Source organism: Rhinoderma darwinii, chromosome 5 (genome assembly GCF_050947455.1).
Source record: "Rhinoderma darwinii isolate aRhiDar2 chromosome 5, aRhiDar2.hap1, whole genome shotgun sequence".
Classification (NCBI taxonomy): domain Eukaryota; kingdom Metazoa; phylum Chordata; class Amphibia; order Anura; family Rhinodermatidae; genus Rhinoderma; species Rhinoderma darwinii.
The window spans coordinates 270427252-270441943 of NC_134691.1; positions in this window are offsets into that span (position 1 = coordinate 270427252).

The following is a 14692-nucleotide window of genomic DNA, read 5'->3' on the forward strand; positions in this document are numbered from 1 at the left end:
TTACCTATGGGCGTTGACCTAGAAGCTGTGCCTGGCAGATCCTTTACTGTGTGTGTGTATATATAGTTTATGTGAGGTGTATATATAGTGTGTGATGTGTTCATGTCTGTATATATAGTGTATGTGATGTGTACATGTGTATGTACAGTGTATGTGATGTGTACATGTGTATATATAGTGTATGTGATGTGTACATGTGTATGTATAGTGTGTAATGTGCTTATTTGTGTGTATATATATAGTGTGTGATGTGTTCATGTGTGTATATAGTGTGTGATGTGTACATGTGTGTGTATATATAGTGTGTGATGTGTACATGTTCATGTGTGTTCATGTGTGCCTATGACTTTCAACAGAATTGCTGCAGAAATTTTCTGCAGCAATTCTGTTGTGTGTGTGGACAAACCCTAAATCCGCAGTATAAGGGCTTCTCCACATGTATTGGAATTGCTACAGAAAATTTCTCTGAAAACATCTCTGAAAACGCAGCAATTCAGTCCACTTTTCGCAGCAGGAATTGACATACTGCGCTACGAAAAATACGTACCGAAGGTCAATTTCTGGTCAGAAATTTTTACGCAGCGTGTGGATGGGATTTGATAAGTATCACCCACTTTGCTGCTACTGTATTTTGCTACGTATTTAAATATGCAGCAATTCCGTTACGTGTGGACAAGCCCAAATGCAGTAGCAACAGAGTGGGTGAAATTTGAACAAATCTCACCCACACGATGAGCGGGAAAAAGGCTCAGTAATTGACCAGTGGTCAGTTTTTTTTAATCCGCAGCATGCTAATTGTATTTGCGTAAATGCTGCTTATTTGTTTTGGGTTTTCCCCATTTAATTCAATGGTGAAGTAAAACTCGCAACAAATAGCAAATGTTGTGTTTTTTTGCAGCGGAAATGCAGCGATTCCGCTGCAAAAAACACAACTCAGGAAAAATGTTAATCTTATACTTACTTAGAATTCTGTTTCTTTTTCTGGGCTGGCCTCCTGGGACGACGTTTCATCCCATGTGACTGCTGCAGTCAATCGCAGGCTGCAGCGGTCACATGGGATGAAACATCACCCCAGGGCTGCAGGATGTAGGAGGGAAGCGTCGACATGGTAAGTATCCATTTTTTTTTTCTGCTCAGTTTTCCGCAGCGGCCATTCCTGGCTGAAAAACTGAACCACAGGGCAGTGCTTTTACACAGCGTATCTGCCCTGTGTGAACATACCCATACAGTATATACATATTGTAGCTGCTGTCTTACAACGATACAGCTGCAAACCATGTCAACATGCTGCATTCCCACGAGTCAGCGCAGTTTTCAAATGATTGTTACTGTCCATGGAGTTTTTTGCAAACATTAACAATCATTTAAAAACTGCACCGACTTTTGGTAAAACTGCATGTGCTGCGTGTCTTACTGGACAATGGTTGTTACGATCTGATTGTTTGCATTAAAGGTTATGTACACCTTTGAAAGGGATTTTTTTTTAAATGTCAGTCAGTGTGTTTTGTGCAACTTTATAAATAGTTTTTATTAAAAAATCTTTACTTTTTGAGATACAGCTACTCTGTATCCTGTATACAGAGCAGCTGTATCTTACGTTGAATCCTGAACTTGTCAGGTCTGTGGGACTGATGTGTTCAATGTCAGCGGGTCCTGTGTGTCTCTGACACGCTGGATCCACCTGTAATACATCACATCTAAGTTAGATGTGATAGATTACAGGTGGATACAGTCGACTACTCTATTGATACCGCCAATAAAATGGAAACCTTGTGAAACAGAGACAAACAGAAATCATTTTAGCAACGGAAATCTATGGTTTCCGTTCGTGGGTTCCCCTGACGGAAAGGTCTGACGAAACCCATGAACGGAACCACGACGCAGGTAAGAACGAAGCCTAATTATTACTGTATGACCTTTACAGATGGTGGAGGGTACTATTTTTTTGGGTATAAGCAACTCCCAGTATATGATTACCATTATTCAGGTCAAACTGGAAGCTGCTAACCTGACTTTGCAAATTATCTCTGTACTGAAATGTATTTGTACTGAGCGATGTTCTGGTGTTGTATTCATGTACTGAGCTTGGTTCTGGTGCTGCATATATATCTATATATATATATATATATCTATATATATATATATACACATATACATATATATATATATAATGAGCTTTGTTCTGGCACTGTATATATGTAATGAGCTTGGTTCTGGTATTGTATATATGTACTGAGCTTTGTTTTGGCGCTGTATATGTGTACTGAGCTTGTTTCTCGTGCTGTATATATGTAATGTGCTTGGTTCTGGTGCTACATATATGTAATGAACTTGGTTCTGGTGTTGTGTATAGAACTATATTGCTTTTAAAATGTACAAATGTCTTTTTTGCTCGAGTTACATTAAAAAAATGTGGAAAAGAAATGACACGTCATTGATTGGTAGAGGAAACAAACATGGCGAGGGGGAAGGAGCTGTCAGGAAAGAGGTTGGGGGGGCACCAAACTGAATCTTTTCCCCGGGTGCTGGAGAATCTAGCTACGCCTCTGGTTAGATGGATTCTTGCATTTTACTTGTTTATCATAATGCCATCGCGAACCTTGAGATCCCTGGGTATTGCCAGATTCGACAGTATTTCTAGTCTCTCTAGATCTAGAGGACTCATCCACAGATGTACGAGATGAGGTGGAGGATGATCTAGAGCGAGATGTATTCCTAGATCGGCCCCTACCCATGCGCCATCTATATACCCAATGCTGTTGGTAATCTTGAACATCACGTTGGAATTTTCCTGCTTTTGCTGCACATATCTCCTTCTCCCATTTCTCAAATTCCCTATCAAGGTCCTCAAATAATTTATCCAATGCTTTACTGGAGAGTTCTATCTTAAGTATAGCTTGAATATTCTCTATACCTTTCTCTATTTCTATCAGAATCGCTTGATTAGAGAGTACTAGCAGCTCCATGAAACCCCTTGAACATTTATCATTTGAAGTCATCATTCTCAATATCAATATCCAAAAAAAGCCTTATTCCACCAAATTTTTGTTCTTTGATTCAATAATGTTTTCAGCCTTCACACGTCAGGGACACGACGGACGTCCTTGGGAGGATCGATGGAATTCAAATCGAACCAGATATGTATCTTGTGACAGCGGATATATATTGTCACTATACACCAGTATAAGACATTATGATGGGTTGGGGGCAGTCCACTTCTTCCTGGGGACCAGCAACCAGGATGGCCAACTTTGTAACTTGATTTTGGAATTATTACAATTTAGTTTGAATCACAATTTTTTTGTATTTAAAGACTGTTATTATTTACAGAAACAGGGTACGGCCATGGGGCGGCGTGGGCTCCGTCCTATGCAAACCAGTTTCTCGGCTTTTGGGAGAGACAGGTTTTCCATGGCCACGACGCCCGTGCTGCTGACCATGTGCTCTCCTGGTTACATTATATTGACGATATTTTATTCATCTGGCAAGGATCAGAGTCTGGGCTGATGAGTTTCATGCACCAGCTCACTGAAAACCCTTTCAACATCAAGTTGACCTATAAATATCATCCACAACGTGTTGAATTTTTTGATATACAGATCTTTACTGATGATTTGGGTTTTCTACACACAGACGTTTTCCTGGAAGTCAACACGAGAGAGCACGTGCGTGATATTATGGGGGCCAGCGAAATCGAGGATCTAACGCAGTTAAAGACCTTACCTAGACACTTTAAATTACACCACGGCTGCAATCCCAGAACTCTATCAGTACAAGGGATTGATAAAAATACATTGTGGTATCAGGGGTGGCAATGTGAAGAGAGTTTTGGCACAAAAAGAGTGCAAATGGATCGTCCTGTTGGGATCAATGAAACCCTATGGACTTAATGAAAAACTGAGTTTTGTTCCTTTTCTATCATCTCTACCATTTATGCCGTTTTACTAATTGTGTTCTGTATTGCATGTCACTTTTTAGGTATTTTTTATTTTTATCCTCATGTCCAATTGCCCGAATAGTAGAGAACAAATCTAAGTCCTTTGAACATCCTATACAATTATATAGTCTGGGAATGAGGATTCACCATTTCATCTCTGCAACTTAGTGTTATGTGGCTTTTCGTCTGCTTTTTGTTCCTATGGATATGTATATATATATATATATATTGTTTTGGTTCATTTATTTTTATTTATTGTTTAGTATATTATTATTATTTTTACTTCTCTCATCAAAATTTTTATACACCCTTGGAGAGTTTCTCTGTAGAGTATAATGGTTTGATATAAATATATCACATATGTATAAATATAGATTTCACTTTATTTAATATTTTGAGTACTTATCTCTGTTGTGGGACAATACACTTTTTTATGTACTTTGGGTTTAACATTAACCCCTTTATTTATGTATTGTCACTTTAAATGACACATTCATGCAGGAGATTTATTTGAGCATGTTTCACTTTATATTACATATTTGATTGATGTACTTCAGTACTTTTATTTTTATTTTTTATTTTAGTTTGTATCACTTGCAGTTTATCACTATTAGCCCTTTTTTTCTGTGGTTTACTTTATTTGATTTACTTATGTCACCATTATAATTTTATGTTAAACCTCTACTATATAGGGTCTCTCATCATTGATTTAGCAATACAGGTCTATTTATAGTAATTCATTGGGGACATATTATATTATTATAAATTTAACTTACCATTTTTTTTTTCTTTTGTTAAATTAACCCAGAATGTCGATCTATACAGTGTAGGTATCGTCTATTAGGTATCTTGGACTTACACCCGTCTAAAAACCATCTCCAGCAATGAGGTGCGCATACAAGCTGTGGCTGCTGGCGGCGATGCATTGCCCACTTCGGCTCCTTATGCAAACTGCACATGTCCGGAACTCCCGTTACGCATCAGGAATCCGGATGTGCGCTCCAGCGCTTGGAGCCGGAAGAGGGACTTGCCTCGCTTCCGGTCACGTCAGCGGGCATACGCCGTTTCACTAATTTCGGTGATGATGTACAGTAGTTACATCTCCTTCTACACTATATAAGAGCTGGATATTGTCAGGACACAAACACACACCCCCGGAGGAAGCACTCACAGCGAAACGCGCGTTGGGGTCTCTGTGGTGGAGCGAACATATAAACTTCCTTTGCTGCTATGCTGCTGGGGTAAGGCTGCTTCTTCAGTTATATTTGCATGGACTGACACTTTCTCCTGTTCCCCTTCCTAATAGTCAATATTTACAGGGATTTGAGTTAATCAGTATGAAACCCTTTTGTGTCTGAAATAAATCTTGCAGTTATCTAGTACAGCCCTTTCATTTTTTACATGCTATCCAGCAAATTGTTTCGCTCCATAAAATTTACTAGAGTCTTGTCTTTATATGTTTTTTAATACATTGTTTGTTATATTTGTGTAATAAAATTGTTATATTCTTATATACTTTTGGCTATATGCTCTAGTTCTTTCTTCTATGTGCTACTGTATTCTGCAGCATTTTTTCTGTCCGCAATTCCGGACAGAAAAAACGCAGCAATTCCACAGCGTGTGGATGAGCCCTAAACGTGCAGCTTACTGATAATTCCCACACCTATCACTCGTAGCTTCTCAGAATTGCAATTTGTCTAGGAAGGTGCAAAATGTTTTTGTGCTGTTTGAGCTAATAGTAGAGCGAATCTGTCCCCATGCTATGCTGCCCTTACATGGGGCAGCATAGTATGATGACAGCTTTGCTTTAAATGCTATGTACTCATTTGACATTTTTTTTAAATATATATTATATAAAATATTTAATAATCAGTGTGATTGGTGCAACTTTCAAAATACTTTTTATTAAAAAATATTTTAACTTTTTGAGATACAGCTGCTTTGTATCCTCTATGCAGCTGTATCGTGCGCTAAGATATAAACTTTTCAGGGACTGACGGGTTCAGTAAAATGTAATCTGTAATCGATTATGAACTTAGATGTGATCTATAGCAGCTCGATTGAACCCGTCAGTTCCACGGACCTGACAGATACAGGTTACAGCGCTAACTACAGCTGCTCTGTATACAGGATACAAAGGAGCTGTATGTATCTCAAAAAGTAAAAATGATTTTTAATAAAAAGTATTTTGAAAGTTGCATTAATAACACTGATACACCTTTTTTATAAAAAAATTTTAAAAATAAAAAGATTTCAAAGATGTACATACCCTTTTAAGAAAACTTGTTTAGAAACAAGCACACTTCAAAAGCAGGAGCTTCTCTATGATGTCTATAAAGTGTTAAAGTACTATACAGCCCTTTGAACGCTGATTAGGCGAGCTGTACACTGTGGTCTCCATACCATTAGTTTTGACAGCAAAATCACAATAAGGGTATGTTCACACGACCTCTTTTCAGACGTAATGGAGGCGTTTTACGCCTGAAAAGACGGCTCCAACACGTCGGCAAACATCTGCCCATTGCTTGCAATGGGTCTTACGATGTTCTGTGCAGACGAGCTGTCATTATACGCGTCGCTGTCAAAATACGGCGCGTAAAATGACGGCTCGTCAAAAGAAGTGCAGGACACTTCTTGGGACATTTTTGGAGCTGTTTTCTCATAGACTATTGAAAACAGCTCCAAAAACGGCCGTAAAAAATGCCGCGAAAAACGTGAGTTGCTCAAAAAACGTCTGAAAATTAGGAGCTGTTTTCCCTTGAAAACAGCTCCGTATTTTGAGACGTTCTTGACTCTGCGTGTGAACATAGCCTAAGGGTTATTCACACGCAGAATCAAAAACGGCTGAAAATGACAGAGCTGTTTTGAAGGGGAAACAGCCACTCATTTTTAGCCCTTTTTGTAGGCAAAAACTATTTTGAGGCATTTTTTGATGCATTTTGTTGGAGCTGTTTTTCCATTGACACAATGAAAAACAGCTCCAAAAACAGTTTAAGGGTATGTGCACACACACTAATTACGTCCGGAATTGACGGACGTATTTCGGCCGCAAGTACCGGACCGAACTCAGTGCAGGGAGCCGGGCTCCTAGCATCGTAGTTATGTACGACGCTAGGAGTCCCTGCCTCTCTGCAGGACAACTGTCCCGTACTGTAATCATGTTTTCAGTACGGGACAGTAGTTCCACGGAGAGGCAGGGACTCCTAGCGTCGTACATAACTACGATGCTAGGAGCCCGGCTCCCTGCACTGAGTTCGGTCCGGTACTTGTGTGTGTGCACATACCCTAAGAAGTGACGTGCTCATTTTTACTGCGTTTTTTTTTACGCACCGCTTTTTAAAACGGCGGAGTAAAATAACGCCTTGTCTGAACAAAACACAGTTATTCCCATTGAATTCAATGGGCAGATGTTTGTAGGCAAGCTACCGTTTTCTCAGGTGTATTTCGAGGCGTTTACGCCCCGAAATACGCCTGGAAACACAATGTGTGAACATACCCTAAGAGAGTTTCCGCAGGGCCAGATTAAAGGGGTTGTGTTATGACAGACATTTCCACAGGATATGCTATAAATATCTGATAGTTGCAGGTCTTACCTTTGAGACCCACACCAACTAGGCCCAGCCTGGTCAGGTGGCCGCTGCATCCAGGCGTTTCATCAGTGCACAGCAGGACAGGTTTTTCGGAAAGAGCCCAACTTTCCCAACATGTTGTGCACTCATGCCCCGTCTGCATGTAGTGGCCGCAGCCGCTTCACTAGTCGGGAGGGGGGATTCCTGTTAAGAAGATAGGCGCGGGTCCCAGAGGTAGGACATGCATCTATCAGATATTTATGGCATCTCCTGTGGATAAATGTCTGTCATGACACAACCCCTTTCAGGACATAATAGTGTGGAACAGCAGGTTTAGGGGTCCTCCATCCCACCAATTCCGGTCTATAGCTACACATATTGACCGCACAACCCACAGCACCACTGCGACCTCTTCTTACCAGTCATACTCTTACACACTACCCCCCCATAACTCAATAGAACATTTTAGGAGTATTTAGAGTGTATCTCTCATTTGGCCAAAAGCATATGATTAGGCGGAATTGATATACAACTGATATTCTTCAATATTCAGCCAATTGTACTGCCTATGGAAGATATTGCAGACAATCCTCTCAAAATCTGTGCTGCAGGATGTGTTGAAACTGCACAAAATGTAAAAAGGTCCTGCATGCAGCTTAAAGGCTATGTAAACCTTTGAAAGTTATATTTTCTTTTATATAAAAATGGCAGTCAGTGTGTTTGGTGCAACTTTAAAATTTAAAGTTTAAAAAAAATATTTTCACTTTTTGAGATAAATCTGCTTTCTTTCTATTCTGTATACAGAGCAGCTGTACTGTGTGCTAAGAACTGAATCTGTCAGGTCCGCGGGACTGACGGGTTCAGTGTTAGTTGGTCTTCTTTGTCTCTGACACGCATGATCGAGCTGTTACCGATCACATCTAAGTTCATAACTTAGATGTGATAGATTATAGGTGGATTCTGCATGTGGATTCTGCAGACCTGACGGATTCAGGTCTTAGCGCAAAATACAGCTGCTCTGTATAGAGAATAGAAAGAAAGCAGCTGTATCTCAAAAAGTAAAAATCATTTTTAATAAAAACTTATTTGAAAGTTGCAACACACTGAACTTTTTATTTTTAAAAATCACTTTCAAAGGTTTACATAGTTTTTAATGCTGTAATATGACCCATCAGATGCCATACATCAGATCAGGGCTATATTTACCACTAGGCACTGGGGGTGCAGTGCCTAGGGCGTCCAGCAGGGGGGCGGCTAGAGGATTGTTTTTTTTAACTCGTGGCCTGACCAGCCAGCGGTCAGGTCACACAGGCCAGGGGGGTAAGACACGCCCAATGTTAATGCATTGGCCAGAAATGCTCACGTGAGCAGCTGTGGCCAATTCGAGAACAGTGGACGTGTCTTAGACTCAGTCTAAGAAGCGCTGTAGGGAGAACGGACAGCAGAACAGGACAGGAGGTCACCGCAGCAGGTCAGGTAAGTACTACTACATGTTCTGTGTGATGTAATATAATGTAGGGTTGCAACAATACTACTTCAATGCCATGCACCCTCAAATGGTTCAATACTGTTAATTATTGTATTTCGGCCACACAGCTTAGTATCGTAATACATGAATGTAGTTAGAGTGGGGCTGCGGCTGTGTAATACAGCCGTTGCCACGCTCCTGACAACAAGTGTGTGCGCGCGTTTAGCATGAGGTGATGCGGCCAGAGCTGCACTAATGCTCATTAGCGCAGAGCAGCTCTGGTCACATCACCTAATGCTGACTGCGAGCGCACACTTGTTGTCAGGAACGGGGCAATGGCTGTATTACACAGCCGCAGCCCCGCTCTAATGGCGGATATCAGAGAAACCTCTCTTCTCCGCCGCTATTCCCCTGAATGCTGCAATCAAAGCTGACCGCAGCATTCAAGGGGAAAATGCGAAGGGGGATGCCCCTTGGATTGAATCACAGGGAATCCCTGTGACGCGATTGAGGGACATACCATATATGGGCAGACAGCCCAGGCTGTCTGACGATATATTTCCTGTTGTTAGGGCATACTTAGGTATGTCCTAACAACTGCCTGTGTACCATCAGTACACAGGCTAATATACCGGCATATAGATATATGTCAGTACAACAAGTTACCCCCACCGTTTACGAGAACAGGGGTCCCGTACCCCTCGTTTGAACAAAGCGGCAGGTCGCTCATGCGCACCACCACTCCATTCATTCTCTATGGTAGCGCCGGAAATAGCCAAACACTGTACTCGCCTATCTCTGGCGCTCCCATAGAGAATGAATGGAGTGGCAGTTCGCACGAGCGACCAGCCGCTCAGTTCAACCGAGGGGTACGGGACCCCCGTTCTCGTAAATGGTGGGGGTCCCAGCTGTCAGACACACTCCAGTAAGCAAGTTACCCCTTACTTTACGGATAGAGGGGAACTTGTTGTAACTGGAATACCCCTTTAAAGTTTAAAAATAAAAAAGTAAAAATAAAGTAATGTTAAATAAAAACAATACACACAGCCATTTTTTAGAATTGACCATAACATAAAAGTCTCAATACATAAAATATACACACATTAGCTATTGTCGCGACTGTAATAACCTGCACAACAAATTTATAGCATAATTTATGATGTGTACACTGTTATTAATTAATTAATGTGAACCACGTGGTGTTATGAATTTTATACCTCCACTAGCTTTTAAAAACACAAACAGAAAAAATGGGACATAAATATCAAAACCACAAAAAGGCCATACTCACTAGGTAGGTGGGTGGGTGAAAACCCGTTCCCATCAGGACGCAGACGGGTCAAAGAATGCTGCAGAAGGAGTGTGCATTAAATAGTGATAGCCCCTCCCACTAGTCTTGAGGGGAGTGGCGGACTAAGTGCTCAAAGGTGTGCGATAAATGTGTGTCAGTGTAGTGCTAGGGTGTGAATGGATGGTAAAAAATAAATATGTATGTATGAAAGTGTCAGAACTGTGTAATAATGTAATAAAAATAAATAAATAAAATAAATGTGATGAATAGGGGTCAGTGCTGTGAATAGTACATGGGGTGTCAGTACTATGTGTAATACGTGGAGGGATAATGTGCTGGTCGTCAGGCATGGCGTATCTTGCCGAATAACAGCCTATTTGTAACGCCGCTAGTGTTAGCTAAAGCGGGCTGCTCTGCATTCCAAACCAAACGCCAGCACATCATGCCCTCCCAGCATATAAGACCCGGCTGCGTCCTGAAAAAAAGTGTAGTATACGTAGTAAGAAATATCCATGAAACATGGGGTATTAGTTGTTATTTTGGCCAAAATACGCAAAGCTCGCAACCCAACGTCAAGGGTCCCCAGTGCCTTGCGAGTCCCTAACCAGAACTTTTCGTTCCTAATTTAAAAACACAAACAGAAAAAATGGGACATAAATATCAAAACCACAAAAAAGGCCATACTCACTAGGTAGGTGGGTGGGTGAAAACCCGTTCCCATCAGGACGCAGACGGGTCAAAGAATGCTGCAGAAGGAGTGTGCATTAAATAGTGATAGCCCCTCCCACTAGTCTTGAGGGGAGTGGCGGACTAAGTGCTCAAAGGTGTGCGATAAATGTGTGTCAGTGTAGTGCTAGGGTGTGAATGGATGGTAAAAAATAAATATGTATGTATGAAAGTGTCAGAACTGTGTAATAATGTAATAAAAATAAATAAATAAAATAAATGTGATGAATAGGGGTCAGTGCTGTGAATAGTACATGGGGTGTCAGTACTATGTGTAATACGTGGAGGGATAATGTGCTGGTCGTCAGGCATGGCGTATCTTGCCGAATAACAGCCTATTTGTAACGCCGCTAGTGTTAGCTAAAGCGGGCTGCTCTGCATTCCAAACCAAACGCCAGCACATCATGCCCTCCCAGCATATAAGACCCGGCTGCGTCCTGAAAAAAAAGTGTAGTATACGTAGTAAGAAATATCCATGAAACATGGGGTATTAGTTGTTATTTTGGCCAAAATACGCAAAGCTCGCAACCCAACGTCAAGGGTCCCCAGTGCCTTGCGAGTCCCTAACCAGAACTTTTCGTTCCTAATTTAAAAACACAAACAGAAAAAATGGGACATAAATATCAAAACCACAAAAAAGGCCATACTCACTAGGTAGGTGGGTGGGTGAAAACCCGTTCCCATCAGGACGCAGACGGGTCAAAGAATGCTGCAGAAGGAGTGTGCATTAAATAGTGATAGCCCCTCCCACTAGTCTTGAGGGGAGTGGCGGACTAAGTGCTCAAAGGTGTGCGATAAATGTGTGTCAGTGTAGTGCTAGGGTGTGAATGGATGGTAAAAAATAAATATGTATGTATGAAAGTGTCAGAACTGTGTAATAATGTAATAAAAATAAATAAATAAAATAAATGTGATGAATAGGGGTCAGTGCTGTGAATAGTACATGGGGTGTCAGTACTATGTGTAATACGTGGAGGGATAATGTGCTGGTCGTCAGGCATGGCGTATCTTGCCGAATAACAGCCTATTTGTAACGCCGCTAGTGTTAGCTAAAGCGGGCTGCTCTGCATTCCAAACCAAACGCCAGCACATCATGCCCTCCCAGCATATAAGACCCGGCTGCGTCCTGAAAAAAAGTGTAGTATACGTAGTAAGAAATATCCATGAAACATGGGGTATTAGTTGTTATTTTGGCCAAAATACGCAAAGCTCGCAACCCAACGTCAAGGGTCCCCAGTGCCTTGCGAGTCCCTAACCAGAACTTTTCGTTCCTAATTTAAAAACACAAACAGAAAAAATGGGACATAAATATCAAAACCACAAAAAAGGCCATACTCACTAGGTAGGTGGGTGGGTGAAAACCCGTTCCCATCAGGACGCAGACGGGTCAAAGAATGCTGCAGAAGGAGTGTGCATTAAATAGTGATAGCCCCTCCCACTAGTCTTGAGGGGAGTGGCGGACTAAGTGCTCAAAGGTGTGCGATAAATGTGTGTCAGTGTAGTGCTAGGGTGTGAATGGATGGTAAAAAATAAATATGTATGTATGAAAGTGTCAGAACTGTGTAATAATGTAATAAAAATAAATAAATAAAATAAATGTGATGAATAGGGGTCAGTGCTGTGAATAGTACATGGGGTGTCAGTACTATGTGTAATACGTGGAGGGATAATGTGCTGGTCGTCAGGCATGGCGTATCTTGCCGAATAACAGCCTATTTGTAACGCCGCTAGTGTTAGCTAAAGCGGGCTGCTCTGCATTCCAAACCAAACGCCAGCACATCATGCCCTCCCAGCATATAAGACCCGGCTGCGTCCTGAAAAAAAGTGTAGTATACGTAGTAAGAAATATCCATGAAACATGGGGTATTAGTTGTTATTTTGGCCAAAATACGCAAAGCTCGCAACCCAACGTCAAGGGTCCCCAGTGCCTTGCGAGTCCCTAACCAGAACTTTTATATTTATAGCATAATTTATGATGTGTACACCGTTATTAATTAATTAATGTGAACCACGTGGTGTTATGAATTTTATACCTCCACTAGCTTTTATACCCGGCGTTGCTCGGGAGGTTGACTTACGGTATAGATAGAGTAAAAGCTCACTATTTAAATACCTCTCAGTATGAATTTAATTGCTACCTCTCGATATGAATTTAATTGCTAGAGAGTGTAAATAATGTTATTGGAAGCATAAAAGAAATGAAATTAAGCAAATATATTCATTAGAGATTTATATAGGGTTGATTTAGGACTGCATGTTTCTATTCCAACGCTTTCTTGTAAACAATGTTTTTTGTCTTTTGATCCGGTGCCAAGATGTAGAGATTCTTTCCAGTGCCGACTCTGGAGCAAGCAACATATAGTTGCCCATTGGAAAAACAGGGACTTTAAATGTGTATTCCTGCCACTTTCAGGGATTGACCTTGAGCCTTCTTGTCATTGCGAAGGCTAGGCGTACTGGGAACTGTTGCCGCTTGAACTCGAAAGGAACATCATTTGGAGCAAGGGGAATGTGAGGAATAAAGACAACTTCCCCGTTGGCACATCCTGTTCGTATGGTGGCCTCGATGACGTGATCCATCAACTTCTTGACACACAGCCTCATCCTGTTGCAAAGTTTCGGAGCGTCAATGTTTCTCAACAGCATGATAGGTGACCCAACTTTCAACATCAATCGATGGGTAGGTAAGCCAGGCGGCTCGAGAGAGTTGAGAAATTCTGTCGGATAGTACACCGCCTGATCGGGGTCAATAACTGTGTCGGTGGACTTGTACAGCCTTTCTTGACCTGCAGAGTCATTTGAATTTGCTGATTGATGGCGTTGACAGAATCATTCTTTGGCGCCAGTATTGCCCGTTGACATAACCATTCATGATCTCTGTAGTTGAAGGCGATGTTGGGAAAGACACTGTCTGTAAGCTCTTCCACTGACTTGGGAAAATTTGCGAAATCATCGTGGAAGCTGATCAGATCCGTCCCATTGTCAACTTGAACATCTCCATTCCCCAGATTGAGTAATCTGCTGGCAAACTCACCAGCAGTGGCATCTCCATGCAGATGAACTCGCATGCTGGTGGTCAGACTCATCTTCTTCACATGCCTCCACAACACTGACTGCTTCAAGCAAGCTTTCAATTTGTCTGCTGGTGTCCCCTTTGGAACAATAGGCAATGTCTGACGGAAATCACCGGCCAACACCAAGACGACACCTCCCATGACTGTATTGTTTCCACGCAAGTCCTGCAAGTCGATCCAGAGCTTCAAGCGCCAACTTGTGTGCCATCGTGCATTCATTCCAGACAATCATCAAACATTCTTGCAGGACATTTGCCACACCAGTACCTTTGCTGATGTTACAAACAGGAGACGCATCTCGAGTCAAGTTGAGCGGTAATTTGAACGCTGAATAGGCAGTTCTGCCATCATCAAGCAATGTTGCCGCAATGCCTGAGGAAGCAACAGCCAGAGCAATCCTGGATTGTTATCGGATCTTTGCCAACAACAAGTTTATGACAAACGTCTTTCCTGTTCCACCAGGAGCATCCAAGTAGACAATACCACCAGTGTTTTTCACAACCATGTCCAACATCTGATTGTACGCCGTTGTTTGGTCAGCAACCAAAAGAGGTTCTTTTTTTGCAAGATAAGTCTCCAGAGCGCTCATGTCATAGCTTGTTTCTCAAAGCAATTCCCGTCCAAGTC